Source organism: Schistocerca serialis, chromosome 2 (genome assembly GCF_023864345.2).
Source record: "Schistocerca serialis cubense isolate TAMUIC-IGC-003099 chromosome 2, iqSchSeri2.2, whole genome shotgun sequence".
Taxonomy (NCBI): Eukaryota; Metazoa; Arthropoda; class Insecta; order Orthoptera; family Acrididae; genus Schistocerca; species Schistocerca serialis.
In genome coordinates this window covers 112,773,384-112,790,238 of record NC_064639.1, presented here as the reverse complement: position 1 = coordinate 112,790,238, position 16,855 = coordinate 112,773,384, and positions in this window count along the sequence as shown.

Genomic DNA, 16,855 nt, shown 5'->3' with positions numbered 1-16,855 from the left:
CATTCAAGGTATTCACTCAAGGCAAAATACATTCGTCTTCGCTTTTGCACTGTTCCTATGCTGTGTTATGTTCACTTTCAATTTCGTTGTCAGTATGTGATCCAACCGCTTCCTAAACTGCCCTCAAAACATTTTTAAAACAGTATCCTCAAAGTCAGGGTCCGTAATGTGAACGGTAGACGTAGACCTGGTTACTGATTCCATAACGCAAGGTCCCGTGTGCTGTCTCAGAGACTGTTCGCACGAAAGAAGCGGTAATAGTGTAGGTCCATGTCACATTGAAGTGGATACTGACAAAAGAAACCACGGCAGCTTCGGGAAAGACCAACTAGACAAAGCTGTAAAGTCCTGCCCCACCATTATGCGTCAGCAACAGGGTAACAACACACGCTAGCGGTCTATGAGACCGCACCTGGGAGGAGCACGTGGCGATCTAACCCAACAATGCAGCAGCAAGGTGAAGACATAAGCCTGTTACCACCGCTCAAAACAAACGATTTCTGGAATAACGTATTTGCGGTTTCTCATTGCTATTACTTACAGCAATAACGTTGTAATCTCCCCCCTCCTTCCTCATTCCAGTCATTGTCCACAGTAAGCAAAGTCTTTTATGAAAAATTTCTGGTTTACTTAGCTTTTCGTGTAGAGTTGGCTCCAGTTCTTCTTGTCTAGGGGTCTGACTCTTGAAGCTGAAACACATTTTAGGTCCTCATGGTTGAATTGATCTAAATGAATTTGAAGATTGTTGCAGAATTTTTGTTGTTACGTTAGTATATTTTGTCACATTTAGTATATCATAAAATCTTTTGAATTCTCCCATTAACAAAGCCGAAATTACATTGTTCGCTCAAAATACGAAAATACGTCCGATCACATCAGAGGAATGCTTTCTACTGCTTCACTTAGCGGAAATAACAATATTCCAAAGGGTTTACAATTTTTCCTGACAAATGAATTCCTATTAATTTCCATTATTATTTCATAAATGAATCCAGAAATAAACATAGTAAATAGTAATAGATTGCGTAATTAATAATAGAAATTTTAAGTGTGCCAAGTAATTCGTAATTTCAAATGTTTCTAAAAAAATAATTTTAACTGTACATTCACAGCTGCTACTTGTCGATTGCAACATCAAAAATAAAGTAATTCCTTTACATAAATTTTAGCTTGAAATATAACGTATTGAGTATAAAATTGTATGAAAGTTTTCAGATAAGCAGCTGAGATAATACTGACCTGTCTAAAATTCGAAAAATAGTACTAGTATCCGCACCTATTGTTGAGGAAAAGTAATGCTAGAGGGAGATGTCTCGGTACAATGTAGGCTGCGAACAAAGATTGAAAATTTCTAGTGAATGTGAAAGAGTAGGAGATCACGATCGCTATGCGGTTGAGGCTGCGGCAGAAATTTCATTGTCTCCAGGAAAGATCGCGAAGGTGAAAGGAGATAGGTGCGGTAACGCCGAGAGCGAAAGATGCTGACGACTTAACCTGCATCATCAGTTTTTGGATGGAATCACTTTTCACCATGAAGTAACCACAAAATTAAGAGTTCAGTTATCACACCAAGATATACCACGTCAATAAAATAATAGATATATCAAATTTACTTTTTTCTTTCATGGAATACTGGGATTGTTTTCTCTCCTTGTATGACGTCACAGATTTGTTGTGCCTCCTCCAGTTTTTAATATTTTAGAGAAAATAGAACTATGTACTTCACTGCCACCGCATTTCGTAACATACTTCCGAAATAGGGGCGGTACCGTTCTGCAATACAACTTAACGGCCGAGGGCAACAGTGTGAAATTACCATATAGACAAAGTGAGGATAGATCTTCCACCCTGCTTGTACACGTCTACGGTCTAATGGGTCACAATATACACCAACAGGTACATTATTGCCCCTGCATCGCTGTACCGATTCTTATGTCACGTGTTTGTCGCTAGTTTCTGATTGTAAGCGTTGTTGACAATGTGGTGTCACCGCCAGACAACACACTTGCTAGGTGGTAGCCTTTAAATCGGCCGCGGTCCGTCAGTATACGTCGGACCCGCGTGTCGCCACTATCAGTGATTGCAGACCGAGCGCCGCCACACGGCAGGTCTAGAGAGACTCCCTAGCACTCGCCCCAGTTGTACAGCCGACTTTGCTAGCGATGGTTCACTGACAAAGTACACTCTCATTTGCCGAGACGATAGTTAGCATAGCCTTCAGCTACGTCATTTGCTACGACCTAGCAAGGCGCCATTACCAGTTACTAATGATGCTGTAAAACATGTACTGTCAAGAGCGATGTTCACCAATTATGGATTAAAGTTACGTATTCCAGCAGCTACGTACTTTATTTGCTAGTCTCAATTACTTTACCTGTTCCAGACCTCACGCCAGCCTGCGTGAGCTTAAACGTGTGCCTTTCGGCTTCCTCCTAGTGGATTGGCTGTCTTGCCAGTCCACAACAGTTAACATAGTGCTGGTCGTTTTTCCCAGTTTCTATCATAATCGAATATTTCAAAGCAACAGAAATTTTACGGATAAACATTACTCGTTTTCTTAAAAAAGGTTTTACTTAGACACAAAAAAATTTAGCGCTGCTGCCAATGCAAATTGATATACCGACTTTTTGTCAGGTTATCAGTAAAAAATGAAAAAACCTATTGTGTCCGAGACCAAACAAACACCGACAACTACCGGTTACTCAGAACTAAAATACCGGTATCGGTTTGACCTGTTCGGATTTTCCCACCTCTAAGATCACCCGTATCGCGGAAGTGGCTCTGGTGGATCCGAACGAAACAAAATATAGTGTCAGAGTGAAGCTTCCAATTGGCTACGCTTTCACTGAACAAAAATTCGGCAGCGTCGCACCTGACTGGCTGACGCACTCCAAGTCCCTAGCCCGCGTTAAGATGTGTCGTGCGCTCATTGTCCAGAGACACGCGAGGCGGCCAGGTGTTCAGCGCGGCTAAAAGTATCTTCTATCTCTTTGGAAAGCAGCAGAGCGGTAAATTGCCTACTTCTGAAACGAGTCAATGCGAATAGCAGAAACATGTCAATCTTTCTCCTATACAAGAGCTCTACTGCTAGCGGATAGTGACGCGAGAATGAGGAAAAAGTTCCAGAATGTGTGTCTAGAGCAGAGCAGAGCATCTGTACCGAAAGACTGGAAAGTTGCGCCTGCCGGTGTCGCCGAGCGGTTCTAGACGCTTCAATCTGGAACCGCGCTACCACTACGGACGCAGGTTTGAATCCTGCCTTGGGCATGGATGTCTCTGATGTCCTTAGGTTAGTTAGGTTTAAGTAGTTCTAAGTTCTAGGGGACTGATGACCTCCGATGTTAAGTCCCATAGCGCTCAGAGCCATTTGAACCATTTGGAAAGTTGCATAAGTCACACCAGTACCCAAGAAAGGAAACAGCAGTAATCCGCTGTAGGGTTTTGGAACATATTCTGTGTTCGAACATAATGAATTATCTCGAAGAATACGATTTATTGACTAATAGTCAGCACGGATTCAGAAAGAATCGTTGGTGTGAAACACAACCAGCTCTCTATTCTCACGAAGTAACGAGTGCCGTCGACAGGGGTTGTCAAATTGATTCCGTATTTTTAGATTTCCAGAAGGCTTTCGACACCGTTCCTCACAAGCTTCTTTCAATCAAATTGCGTGCCTATGGAGTATCGTCTCACTTGTGCGACTGGATTCGTGAGTTCCAGTCAGGTAGGCCACACTTCGCAGTATCTGACGGAAAGTCATCGAGTAAAGCAAAAATAATATCTGGCGTTCCGCAAGGAAGTGTTGTAGGCCCTCTGCTGCTCCTGATCTACATAAACAACATAGCAGAAGTCTGAGCAGCCGTATTAGATTGTTTGCAGAGGATGCTGCGTCTTGTAAAGTCATCAGCTGATCAACCAACTGCAAGATGATTTAGACAAGATATCTGTATGCTGCAAAAAGTGGCAATTGACTCTAAATAAATAGAAGTGTGAAGTAATCCACCGAGTACTAAGAGAAATCCGCTAAATTTCGGTTACAGGATAAATCGTACAAATCTAAAGGCTGTAAATTCAGATAAATACTTAGGGATTACAATTACGAATGATTTAAATTGGAACGATCACAAAGTTAATGTGGTGGGTAAAGCAAACCAAAGACTGCGATTTACCGGCGGAACACTGAGAAAATGCAACAGATCGACTAAAGAGACTGCGTACACCACGCGTGTCCGCCCTCTTCTGGAGCACTACTGTGCGGTGTGGGACCCACATCAGTTAGGACTGAGGGAGGACATAGAAGAAGTTCAAAGAAGGGCAGCTCGTTTTGTGTTATCGCAAAATGGGGGAGAGAGTGCAAGGGACATGATGCGTAAATTAGGGTGGTAGTCATTAAAACAAAGTCGTTTTTCGTTCTGGCAGAATCTTCTCGTGAAATTTCAGTCACCAACTTTCTCTTGAGAATACAAAAATATTCTGTTGGCTTCCACCATGATCATCATGACAAATTACGAGAAATCAGAGTTCGCACAGATAGATTTAAGTGCTCGTTTCTCCAGCGCGATATTAGAGAGTGGACTGGTAGAGAAATAGCTTGAAGGTGATTCGATGAACCCTCTGACAAGCACTTAATTATGAATTGCAGGGTAATCGTGTAGATGTAGGTATGGAAATGTAAAATGGATCATCGGGATAAAGGAAACGAAGGAACTGGTAGGAAGGAGGGAACGAAAATTATAGTTGAAGCCCCGTCGACATCGAGGTCGTTAGAGACGAAGCACAAGTTCAGCTTGTTTCAAGGATGGGCAGTTCTCTTTCAAAGGAATCACCCTGGCATTTGTCTTGAGCGATTTAAGGAAATCACGGTAAACGTGACTCTGGATAGTCCTCCTTTTTGTGAGTCCAATATGCTCACAGTGCCTCCTCGCACTGTGAATGGACTGGATGCATTTGGAATGTGCTGCTATCGAAGATTGTTAAAGATTAAATGAACAAACAAAGTAGGAAACGAAGAAACACTAAAAAGAACAAATGCAGCAAGAAGTCTGCTGAACGCCATAACGAGAAGAAGGACCAAGTAACTGAGAGACCCGCAACGCCACCTGGGAATAGTTAACTTGTCGCTGGAAGGACCATTAGTGGGCTAAAATAGTAGGGGAGGCGAGAGAAATATGCAAAACAGGTTATGGAGGAACTTGGGTGCAATAGTTAGTTACAAGTAAAAGGATGAAGTGGTTGGCTAATATGTATTACAGTCTGTTGGAGTGTTACTACTCACAAGGGAACCTCCCCATCGCACCCCCCTCAGATTTAGTTATAAGTTGGCACAGTGGATAGGCGTTCAAAAACTTAACACAGATCAGTCGAGAAAACAGGAAGAAGTTGTGTGGAACTATGAAAAAAATAAGCAAAATATACAAAGCGAGTAGTCCATGCGTAAGATAGGGAACATCATGGCAAATGTGAGCTCAGGAGCGCCGTGGTCCCGTGGTTAGCTTGAGCAGCTGCGGAACGACAGGTCCGTGGTTCAAGACTTCCCTCGACTGAAAAGTTTAATTTTTTATTTTCAGTTTATGTGACAAACTCATATGTTTTCATCACTTTTTTGGGAGTGATTATCACATCCACATGAAAACCTAAATCGGGCAATGTAGAAAAATTTTTTTACCCATTCGCCAAGTGTACAAGTTAGGTGGGTCGACAACATATTCCTATCATGTGACACACATGCTGCCACCAGTGTGGTATAGAATATATCAGACGTGTTTTCCTGTGGAGGAATCGGTTGATCTATGACCTTGCGATCAAATGTTTTCGATTCCCAGTGGAGAGGCACGTCCTTTCGTCTACTAATCGCACGGTTTTGCGGTGCGGTCGCAAAACACAGAAACCAAACTTATTACAGTGAACAGAGACGTCAATGAACGAACGGACAGATCATAACTTTGCGAAAATAAGGAATGTAAAGTTTTCACTCGATGGAAGACTTGAACCAAGGACCTCACACTCCGCAGCTGCTCACGCTAACCACGGGACCATGGCGCTCCTTGGCTCACATTGTCCTTTTATTGCCTATCTTACGCATGGACTACTCAGTTTGTATATTTTGCTTATTTTTTCATAGTTCCAGACAACTTCTTCCTGTTTTCTCGATTGATCTGTGTTCAGTTTTTCAAGGCCTATCCACTGAGCCAACTTATAACTAAGTCTGAGGGGGGTGCGATGGGGAGGTTCCCTTGTCAGAAGATAAAACATTCCCCAGTCTTTTGACAATCAGCTGTCAATGAGTCCGCAGGCAGTCAAGTCTCCACGGTTTCCAGCGCCAACCTCACAAACTTCCTCGGAAAGTATCCCAGAAAAATCACGTTATTAAAAACTGGAACTCAGTACCGCCATCTACAGGGCACCGAATCAGGCATACACTGTTGTCAAAACATTATGACCACCTGCTTAATAGATTGTTTGTCCCTCTTTGGATCGAAATACACCACTAATTCTGCATATCGGGGATCCAACAGTTTGTTGGTAGGTTCGTGGGGGTATGTGGCATTAGATGTCTAAGCACAAGTCATGTAATTCGCATAGATCACGAGCCGCGGTGGTGGCGCCCGATAGCTACCCAGGTGTGTTCCACAGGAATTACATCAGGCGAATTTGGTAGCCAAGATGTCAACACCATAATGCTCCTCTAACCACTGTAGGACGGATCTGGCACCGGGACACGAACAAATACACTACTGAAAGATGACATCGCCATCGGGGAAGAGATCAAGCATGAAGGGATGCAGATGTTTCGCAGCAGACAGCATGTCTTCGATTACTACCACAGGTCCCATTCAAGCGCAGGAGAAAGAGCGTAATACAGGGTGATTCAAAAAGAATACCACAACTTTGAAAATGTGTATTTAATGAAAGAAACATAATATAACCTTCTGTTATACATCATTACAAAGAGTATTTAAAAAGGTTTTTTTTCACTCAAAAACAAGTTCAGAGATGTTCAATATGGCCCCCTCCAGACACTCGAGCAATATCAACCCGATACTCCAACTCGTTCCACACTCTCTGTAGCATATCAGGCGTAACAGTTTGGATAGCTGCTGTTATTTCTCGTTTCAAATCATCAATGGTGGCTGGGAGAGGTGGCCGAAACACCATATCCTTAACATACCCCCGTAAGAAAAAATCGCAGGGGGTAAGATCAGGGCTTCTTGGAGGCCAGTGATGAAGTGCTCTGTCACGGGCTGCAGACAGTGCTTGAACCAATTTCAGACGATAAGGTTTCATAACTAACCTTTTTCGTAGGACTCTCCATACAGTTGATTGTGGAATTTGCAGCTCTCTGCTAGCTCTGCGAGTCGATTTTCCTGGGCTGCGAACAAATGCTTGCTGGATGCGTGCTACATTTTCATCACTCGTTCCCTGCCGTCCAGAACTTTTCCCTTTGCACAAACACCCATTCTCTGTAAACTGTTTATACCAACGTTTAATACACCACCTATCAGGAGGTTTAACACCATACTTCGTTCGAAATGCACGCTGAACAACTGTCGTCGATTCACTTCTGCCGTACTCAATAACACAAAAAGCTTTCTGTTGAGCGGTCGCCATCTTAGCATCAACTGACGCTGACGCCTAGTCAACAGCGCCTCAAGCGAACAGATGTACAACTAAATGAAACTTTATAGCTCCCTAAATTCGCCGACAGATAGTGCTTAGCTCTGCCTTTTGTCGTTGCAGAGTTTTAAATTCCTAAAGTTGTGGTATTCTTTTTGAATCACCCTGTACTGCTCCCACCAGCCTGTGTCTGCGGCGAGCTGCACGTTTCGAGCTGCCGTTCACCTCGATGATGGATTTTGTGGATACTAGTGTAGCAGAAATGTGGTTCACCCGAGGAGCCGAAAAGTTTCCATTGATCGACTGTCGACTCCCGATGGTCCCTTATCACTGGAGTCGTAACTGGCGATGTCGTTAGGCCAACATGTGAACACGTAGGGTGGTCTGCTGTGGAGTCCCATGTTCAACAATGTATGATGAACGCAGTTCCCCGAAATAGTAATGCGTGCACCAACAGTGTGCTCTTTCGGCAGAGATGCCAACAAACCTACCCTATTTTACGGAGCACACAAGCCTCCGAACCCCACGTTGTGTTAAGAATCATGGACATGAACCATTTAGTGCCTAGTGGTAGTTTCATTGTCCTTGTACCTCTTTCCGTAGATGCTCACGACAATAGCACGTGAACATTCGACCAGCTTCGCCATTTTCGAGATATTCCTCCACATGCCCTTTGTCAAAGTTGCTTTTCTCAACGGATTTCCCCGTTTGCAGGCCATATCTTCGCTAGGATGATCCCCGTCCGTGTCTGCTCCGCTTACATGCTTTTGTCACTGCGTAACGTGCCCGCAACACCACCAGGAGGCATCCAAAGTCGCTGTGGGCAGTGGTCATAAGGTTTTGGCTGATCAATGTACGTGCCTTGGAGTTCGGTTCATTCGGGCATATATTCAAAAAATTAAAAATTATATCTGTTATCGTTATATAGTTTAGACAAGAAGAGAATATAAGCTTTCAAAATGTGGTGCTACAGAAGAATGCCGTAGATTAGAAGGGTAGACCACATAAATAATGAGGAGGTATTGAATAGAATCGGAGAGAAGAGAAATTTGTGGCACAACTTGACTAGAAGAAGGTTGGTAGGGCATATTCTGAGGCATCAATGGATCACCAATTTAGTGTTGGAGGGCAGCGTGGAGGGTAAAAATCGTAGAGGAGGACCAAGAGATGAATACACTAAGCAGATTCAGAAGCATGTAGGTTGCAGTAGGTACTGGGAGATGAAGAACCTTCCGCAGGATAGAGTAGAGTTGAGAGCTGCATCAAACCAGACTCTGAACTGAAGACCACAACAACAACATCGTTATATTGTTGATATTTGCGGATAAACTAATTAATGAGTATTAACTTTATGAAACATTGATTTTAATATCATTTTGAAGAGCTCTTTAACTGACTGTAAAGGCTGCAAATCCACACTGAAAAGTATGCGTATCTGAGTATTTTTCAACTTATACTTTTAAATGGAAAGGAGGAGACCATTGAAAGTGGTGTGATACTGTCATGAGACTACAGCGCTAGTTTAAAAAAAATGTTATTGATAGCACATAAAACAAAATATCTTTTTAAAATTGTGGTCGTTAATCACTTCGAGTAAAATGGTTCAAATGGCTCTGAGCACTATGTGACTCAACTGCTGAGGTCATTAGTCCCCTAGAACTTAGAACTAGTTAAACCTAACTAACCTAAGGACATCACAAACATCCATGCCCGAGGCAGGATTCGAACCTGCGACCGTAGCGGTCTTGCGGTTCCAGACTGCAGCGCCTTTAACCGCACGGCCATTTCGGCCGGCACACTTCGAGTAGTAGAGAGGCAAAGTTAAAATTCGTTTTTCTACATTAAAAAAATTAGTAACGCGGAGTTCGACTTTCACATCATTCTCTGTGCTGTGCTTAGATTTTATGAATGAAAAGTTTGTTCTGAGACCAAATAATATTAAAATGCTAATTTTCAAAAACTGGTGTGATTCTCCCAAATTTCTTGAAAACGGGAATGCCCTGTGCTTTTTCCCAATCACCAGGAAACAGTTCGGTCCTCCAAAAATCTACGGTACGCTGCTGCTAGAACAGGGGCAAGTTCTTTCGCGTACTCCATGTAGAATCGTACTGGTATCCCGTCAGGTCCAGTGGCCTTCCCTCTATTGAGCGATTTCAGTTACTTTTCTATCCTATGGTCACTTATTTCGAGATCAGCCATTTCGAAATATGTTGACTCGATTGAACAGAGTATAGAGGAGCACTCTGGAATGGCCCTACTGCATGGAGCTGACACGCGCTATCCTGTGATTTCACGGAAACGCGCACTTAGTTTACCAAATTTGGAAGCTCAAAAAGTCGTTAGACTCCTTCACACAGTGAAAGTAAAATTATGTTCTACTATAGTTTCAAAAGAACAATTTCTTGTATTTACAGAAAATTACGAAAAAATTGGTGTAAAATAAAAACGTCGGCAGCCGATGCTCCCATTTCAATATCGTATATCGATATTTTAGGGAAAGATCGCCTTTGATTATCGATACATTTTGTAATAAATTTCTGTGCATCGATATATTTATCGACAGCCCTAGCAGGGAGCCATCCATTGTTGGCGATGTGCGGCGCGTGAGTCAAACCACGCGGCTTACTTTTCCGCGGACTTAACTGAAAACGTTTGTTGGCGGACGCGGACTAATTCTCTACTCCGCTACACATGTAAGGCTACACGGTAAGGGTCGCCAGCCTCTCTTTGTTCCGCGAGACTGGGTTAAACATCGCACTACTTCAAAGTCAGTAATAAAAAGCTTTGCAGTTGTCTAACGACTCCTAGAAAAGGTTCCGAGATCCGACCGTTGGGCTGAAATAGCTCCTAACAACTTCCGGCGATAATAGCCACTACAAGGAAACAGGAATACCGTTTAAAGCCAGCAGGGAAAAAACACACAAAAAATATCGTTCTCAAATTACCATGGGAACAAATATGATTTATTGGTTTCTGTTAAGCTTCGTCAAGTCCGTCTCGTTCACTGAAACACCATCGTCTAGGCAGGCGCTGGTTCCGCGATCTGATGTAAGAGCTCTGCCTAGCGGGTACGTGCAATCTCAGTCGAAGGCAACACTGGCCTGAAACACTGCACAGTTAAAGCCAAAACCCACCCAGCCCACGACAACGGACTTTGGGAACCTACCAAGAAATAATTCTGTTAATGACGGAACATCAGCCTCTCACGAATTCTGAAATACGCTACCAAATCAGCACTTCCACTACACAGGGAAAGCCTCACGATGGCTGCTTGTCGACTCCTCGATTCCTACATCTACATCTACACTGCACAAAGCCACCTTGCGGTGTGTGGCGGAGTGGCAGAGGGCACTTTGTGCACCACTGTGACTATCATGATTGCTGGAAGCGTCCGAACGTTCTCGAACCCTCTAATTTTCCTGAGGGTATTTTCGTTCTGTCGCTGCAATTACAAGAAAATGCGTGCTTTTTTTCACCAGACGCGTTTCGCTTTATAAAAATAAAGCATCATCAGTGGTTTGGAATTAAAGATATTTACAATTTGTTCTGTTTTTAAGATCGAAATTAATAATATCTTGGTTTTTACTTACCGTGATTTGCGCTTAGCTTCTCGCCTACATCGAGAAATGCCGTCTGTTAGCACATCTTTGGTGTTTTTCTACATTAGACATTGATACTTGTAGTCTAATTTCTATTTTCTCTGCAGAACTATGCGTTTCTTATATTTTACAAAGCAAACTTTTTTCGGATACCATTGTGTTCTGTTTATTTTTGTGCTTCTGAGTGTGTATAAAGTGTGCTGTGTAAAACACAAACCCCACTACACACTTGCAAGCATAAAAATAAAGAGAACACAGTGGTGTGCGAAAAAGTGTGCTGTGTAAAATAGAACAAGTGCATAGTTCTGCAGAGAAAATAAAAATTAGACTTCAAGTATCAAGGTCTAATGTAGAAAAACACCAAAGATGAGCTAGCAGACGGCATACGGGAAATGCCGTATGTAGGCGACAAATCAAGCGGAAATCGCCGAAAGAAAAAGCAACATATTATTAACGAACAGTTTTTCGATCTTAAAAACAATACAAATGGTAAATATCTTTAGCTGCACAGCACTGATGATGCTTTATGTCAATAAAACGAAACGCATCTGATGAAAAAAACTACGCATTTTCTTGTAGTTGCAACGACAGAACGAAAATACCCTCTGGAATTGTAAAGCAATTACGGACAACATGGGCACACAAATGAAGAATGTAATGATCCTCTAATTTTACCTTCATGGTCTTTTCGCGAGATATACGTAGGAGGAAGCAACATATTTGGAAACTCTTCCAAGAACGTACGCTCTAGGAATTTCAACAGTAAACAGCACCATGATGCACAACGCCTCTCTTGGAGCGTCTGCCACTTGAGTTGGGTGATAATCTCTGTTACACTTTCGCTACATCTGAATATGACGAGGGTCAGTTGCCACTCCTTGCACCAACCGTCGATACTCTCCAGGTCTTACTGCATTTGGCTACAACTTTCTAGTGTTGTGATTTCTCTATATACAACAGCGTCATAGCCAAAAGCCTTATGGAACTTCCGATGTTGTCTACTATGTCGTTTGTATATAGTGTGAAAAGTAATGAACCTATAACACTCTCTTGGGGTACGTCCGATCTCCGTTTTACGTCTGAACATTTCTCTCCATTGAGAATGACATGCAGTGTCCTTGCGAGAAACTCTTCAATCGAATCTCACAGTTAAGTGTGATATTCCGTAAGCTCGGAACACGACGTCTACCTGGACGCCTCTGTCTACCGCCTTCTGTGTCTCGTGGACGAATAGAGCGAGCTGCGTTTCACGCGATCGTTGTTTACGGAACCCATGTTGATTCTTACACAGATTTTCGGTCTCCGGAAATGGCACAATACGCGAGCATAAAATATGTTCCAGAATTCTACGACTAACCGGTGTCAGAGTTAGAGGCCTACAGTTTTGGGCGTCTGTTCGATGACCCTTCTTGAAAACAAGAGTGCTCTGTGCTTTTCCAGTCGCCAGGAACACTTCACTCCTCCAAAGACCTACGATTCGCTGCTGCTAGAAGAGGGGCAAGTTCTTTCACACACTCTATGTGGAATCGTATTGATATCCCGTCAGACCCGGTCGCCTTCCCTCTATTGAAAGATTTCAGTTGCCTTTCTATAGTACGGTCACTTATTTCGAGATCAGGCATTTTGTCGTTCGTACGACGATTTAAGGGGGAATGTAACGGAAAATGTAAACATTTATCTAAGAAATCATTACAGCCATATTTATTAATGTACGAAACTAAAATTTTGCATGTGTAAAGCAAAAGAGCTGTGTTTTAACAGAAAAATATAATAAAATATGCAGGATTAATACTTTACCAGAAATTTGAATTTTTAATTTTTTTACTGGCTGTTTTATAAAAAGCCATAACTCAAATTCTATTAATGCAATTAAGCTAAAAATTTTATTGTGGTGTTCTGAGATGGTTATAAGACCACTGAACTATGGTTATTAATTTATGGCACAAGGTGTAACATCAACAGAGATTTTAATTTTGTACATCCAAAATTAACTTTTTTTCTACACACAATCATCTAAAAATCAGAATGTAATTCCAGGATCTCGTATTTTTTAGTTTCAGGGAAACAGCAACATATTGTGAACAGTTTCTGAAAATTTCATAGCATCAGAGAATATACTTTTTGAGAAAAGGCTTCTGATAACGTAAAAAAATGTCGTACAGAGAAAATGAGGTTCAAAGAGTTGCTTCTCATACTTCTACATGTAATAAGCTTACCTCAATTTTAAAACCCTCCATACTGATACTTCTCACCCTACAGGTTGCTCTTCTCTCCTTTTCGAATCTGCGTGGCCTGTATTTGCAGATAAGACACTGATCTGTTAGCTTTCTTGACCCTGCTCTCGTCAACGGTGTAAAATGGTTTTGTTGTAAACACACCAGGATCTATACGAGCTCTCTTCAGCACTTCAATTCTGCCATTATTTCCGTTATTGGAACATAACACGGCATCATAGACACCTATTTTGAATACTTTGTAAGTAGGCTGTTTAGGTTTTTGTAGGCTGTTTAGGTTTTTTTTTTATTGGTAACGCCACCTCTGTATGAAAATCACTGGCTGTGCTGTGTGCAGTCTGTGGCTGCTTTGCATTGTTGTAATACTCGCCATTGTAGTGTTAGTCAGCTGGCTGTGAACAGCGCGTAGCGTTGCGCAGTTGGAGGTGAGCCGCCAGCAATGGTGGATGTGGGGAGAGAGATGGCGGAGTTTTGAAATTTGTCATGAACTGCTATATTTATATATGATGATATCAAGGTAAATACATTGTTTGTTCTCTATTAATATCTTTCATTTGCTAACTATCCCTATCAGTAGTTAGTGCCTTCCATAGTTTGAATCTTTTATTTAGCTGGCAGTAGTGGCGCTCGCTGTATTGCAGTAGCTTGAGCAGCGAAGATTTTTGTGAGGTAAGTGATTTGTGAAAGGTGTAGTTTAATGTTAGTCAGGGCCATTCTTTTGTAGGGAATTTTTAAAGTCAGATTGCGTTGCGCTAACAAAATATTGTGTGTCAGTTTAAGCACAGTCGTGTATAAATTGTTCAAAGGGGACGTTACATATGTCGACCCTTAGCCGAGGATACCTCACTGGAATCTTCTGATTTTTTTTCTTGTAGTTTGTGTAATTGGTGTAGCTATTGTTTATTGGTAGCGCGTAATCATAGAGAGAATTTCCTTTGTAGTTGTAGTTTTTCATTGTTGTACAGTAAAACAGTTGTGGCATGCATGTAGATTTGCACCAAGTATTTCGCAGCTGCGCTGGCAATTAAGTAGACATTATTTCCATTCCTATGTTATTTTATTTTGCTCTTCAAATTGTGCTTTTCTGTGTTATCGTGTGAAATATTGTGACAATTATGGCGTGTGAAAAACGTAATACTAGGCTCCAAAGTAAACTGAGAAATGACAGTGAAGACGAAGGCAGTGTGTTAGCGCCGCAGAGTAATGAATTAACTAATGTTCAAAGTAGTAATTTGGTAATTGCGCATAGGGAAATGGAGCGGGCAGCAAACAATGGTGCAGACAGTGAAACAGGTAGTGAAGAGGGAAGCATTATCGATCGATCGGTCGGCAATAGCTCGCCTCAGGAAGCCGAAATGACACGACACGATCTCGCAAATACTGTAGATTCAGGTTTTGGATCCTCACCGTTTTCTCAAACAAGTCAAGACACATTTTCCGCTTGTCAAAATGTGAATGTTGCCGGTGCAACTTCACTGCCGAAAAGCACTGAGGAACATGTTTCAGACACCAGTGCATTGTTATTACAATTAATGCAACAAATGGGACAAAAGCTTGAAAAGTTAGACACAATGGAACAACACCAGAGACAAACACAGCAACAGTTAGACACAGTGGAACAAAATCTCAAAAAGTTAGACACAATGGAACAAAATCAGAGACAAACACAGCAACAGCTTCAAAAGTTAGACTCATTGGAACAAACTCTTGAACAAACGCGTGAAGATTTAACTACTGAGTTACATAACATTGAATCGAAATGTCAAAAAGTCTGTAATGACGTAAAAACTCAAATTTGTGAACATTTTCAACCTATTTTTTCGCGGCATGAAAATGCATTACAGAATCACGAAGCAGCCATAAAAGAACTGCAAATTATTGTTCATGAAAATCATGAGACCTTGCAAGCTAAATTTGACTCAGTTGCATCTACCAATTCGGTTACGCAACTTGCAGAAACTCAGGAAAACTTAAAGGACACGGTAGATACTCTGAAACTTGGTTCAGAAAAACACACTGAGGAAATAAGTACACTATCGGAGAAAGTAGCCGAACTTTTGGATCAGTTCACTAATTTATCTACGAAGGTAGATGATAATCTGATTGACGCAAGACCGGTAGTCTTTAATGACACGGAAGAGTGTGAACAAATTAGAAAATTCAAACAAAATCAAAATCAAATCAATACACAGTACAAAAGAGAAATCCGGGAAGTACAAGATCAGCTGACACAGGTAATACAAGAATTACGTATTTCAGAGGACACTCGCGCTCCAACACGGGAAGAGGGACTTAGAAATACGGAAAAGCCGCAAAAAAATAACACAGGGCATTTCGGAAGTTATGAAAGAAATTGGCAATGTGCACCGAATTTTGAGATGGAACGGCCGACACGACCTAACAATGACCGATATGCGACTCGCCGACATGATGATTTTGACTATAAGCTGTTCATTACTACACGTAAATTCAAAACATTTAAGAATTCTGGCAACGACATTCATCCACAAGCATGGCTCCATCAATCCTCCCAACTGGTCATTGGAGCACAGATTAGAATTTATGTGTGGCTACTTAGAGAATGAACCAGCTGTAAGAATGCGATCGGTCATTCACGATTGCCACAGTGAAGGAGAATTTTACCATGCCTTCCTCTCAGCATATTGGTCTCAAGCCACACAAGACCGAGTAAAACATGGTATCATAATGATGAAACATTTCGAACAATCTGAATTCTCCAGTCTTGTGAAATATTTTGAAGACATGTTGCACAAGAATCAGTACCTGTCAAACCCATACAGCCCCTCAGAACTCATCCGCATTTGCTTAATCAAATTACCTGAACATTTACGACATATTATTTTGGCAGGACGTTGCAAAGACGACATTGAAGCTTTTCAGGGACTGTTACAAGAACTGGAAAGTGACACTGACAATCGCGGAACGCAGGGGCACAACAATTACAGATCACATCAGTCGCAATTCCGCGATGAAAGACATAATAACTGGACGCGACAAGGCTATTCTCACAACACAAATCGTGACCGAAACAGACACCACCCGTATTACAACCATTGGCAGAGTAGTAATAATTACAGGGAAAGATCACCTCTCCACGGTAGTGACTATCACAGAGACAATCAGAGAAACAGACAATTTGGGAACCAAAATAATTATTATCAAGGGAGACAGAATAACTTTAGACGCAACGGTCCAGCGCGCAGTTACGAATCAGGGAGAAATTCTCCACCACTTAACCGACAAGAAAGAAACTACAGGAACTACCGACATGACGACAGACGATGTGATCGTAACGACAGACCTGAATTGCATCAGAACTGGCGGGATTCAAACAGAGCAGGGCCCTTTCGTCACGGTGAATTTGTAGAAGTTAGGTCTCCTAATCCC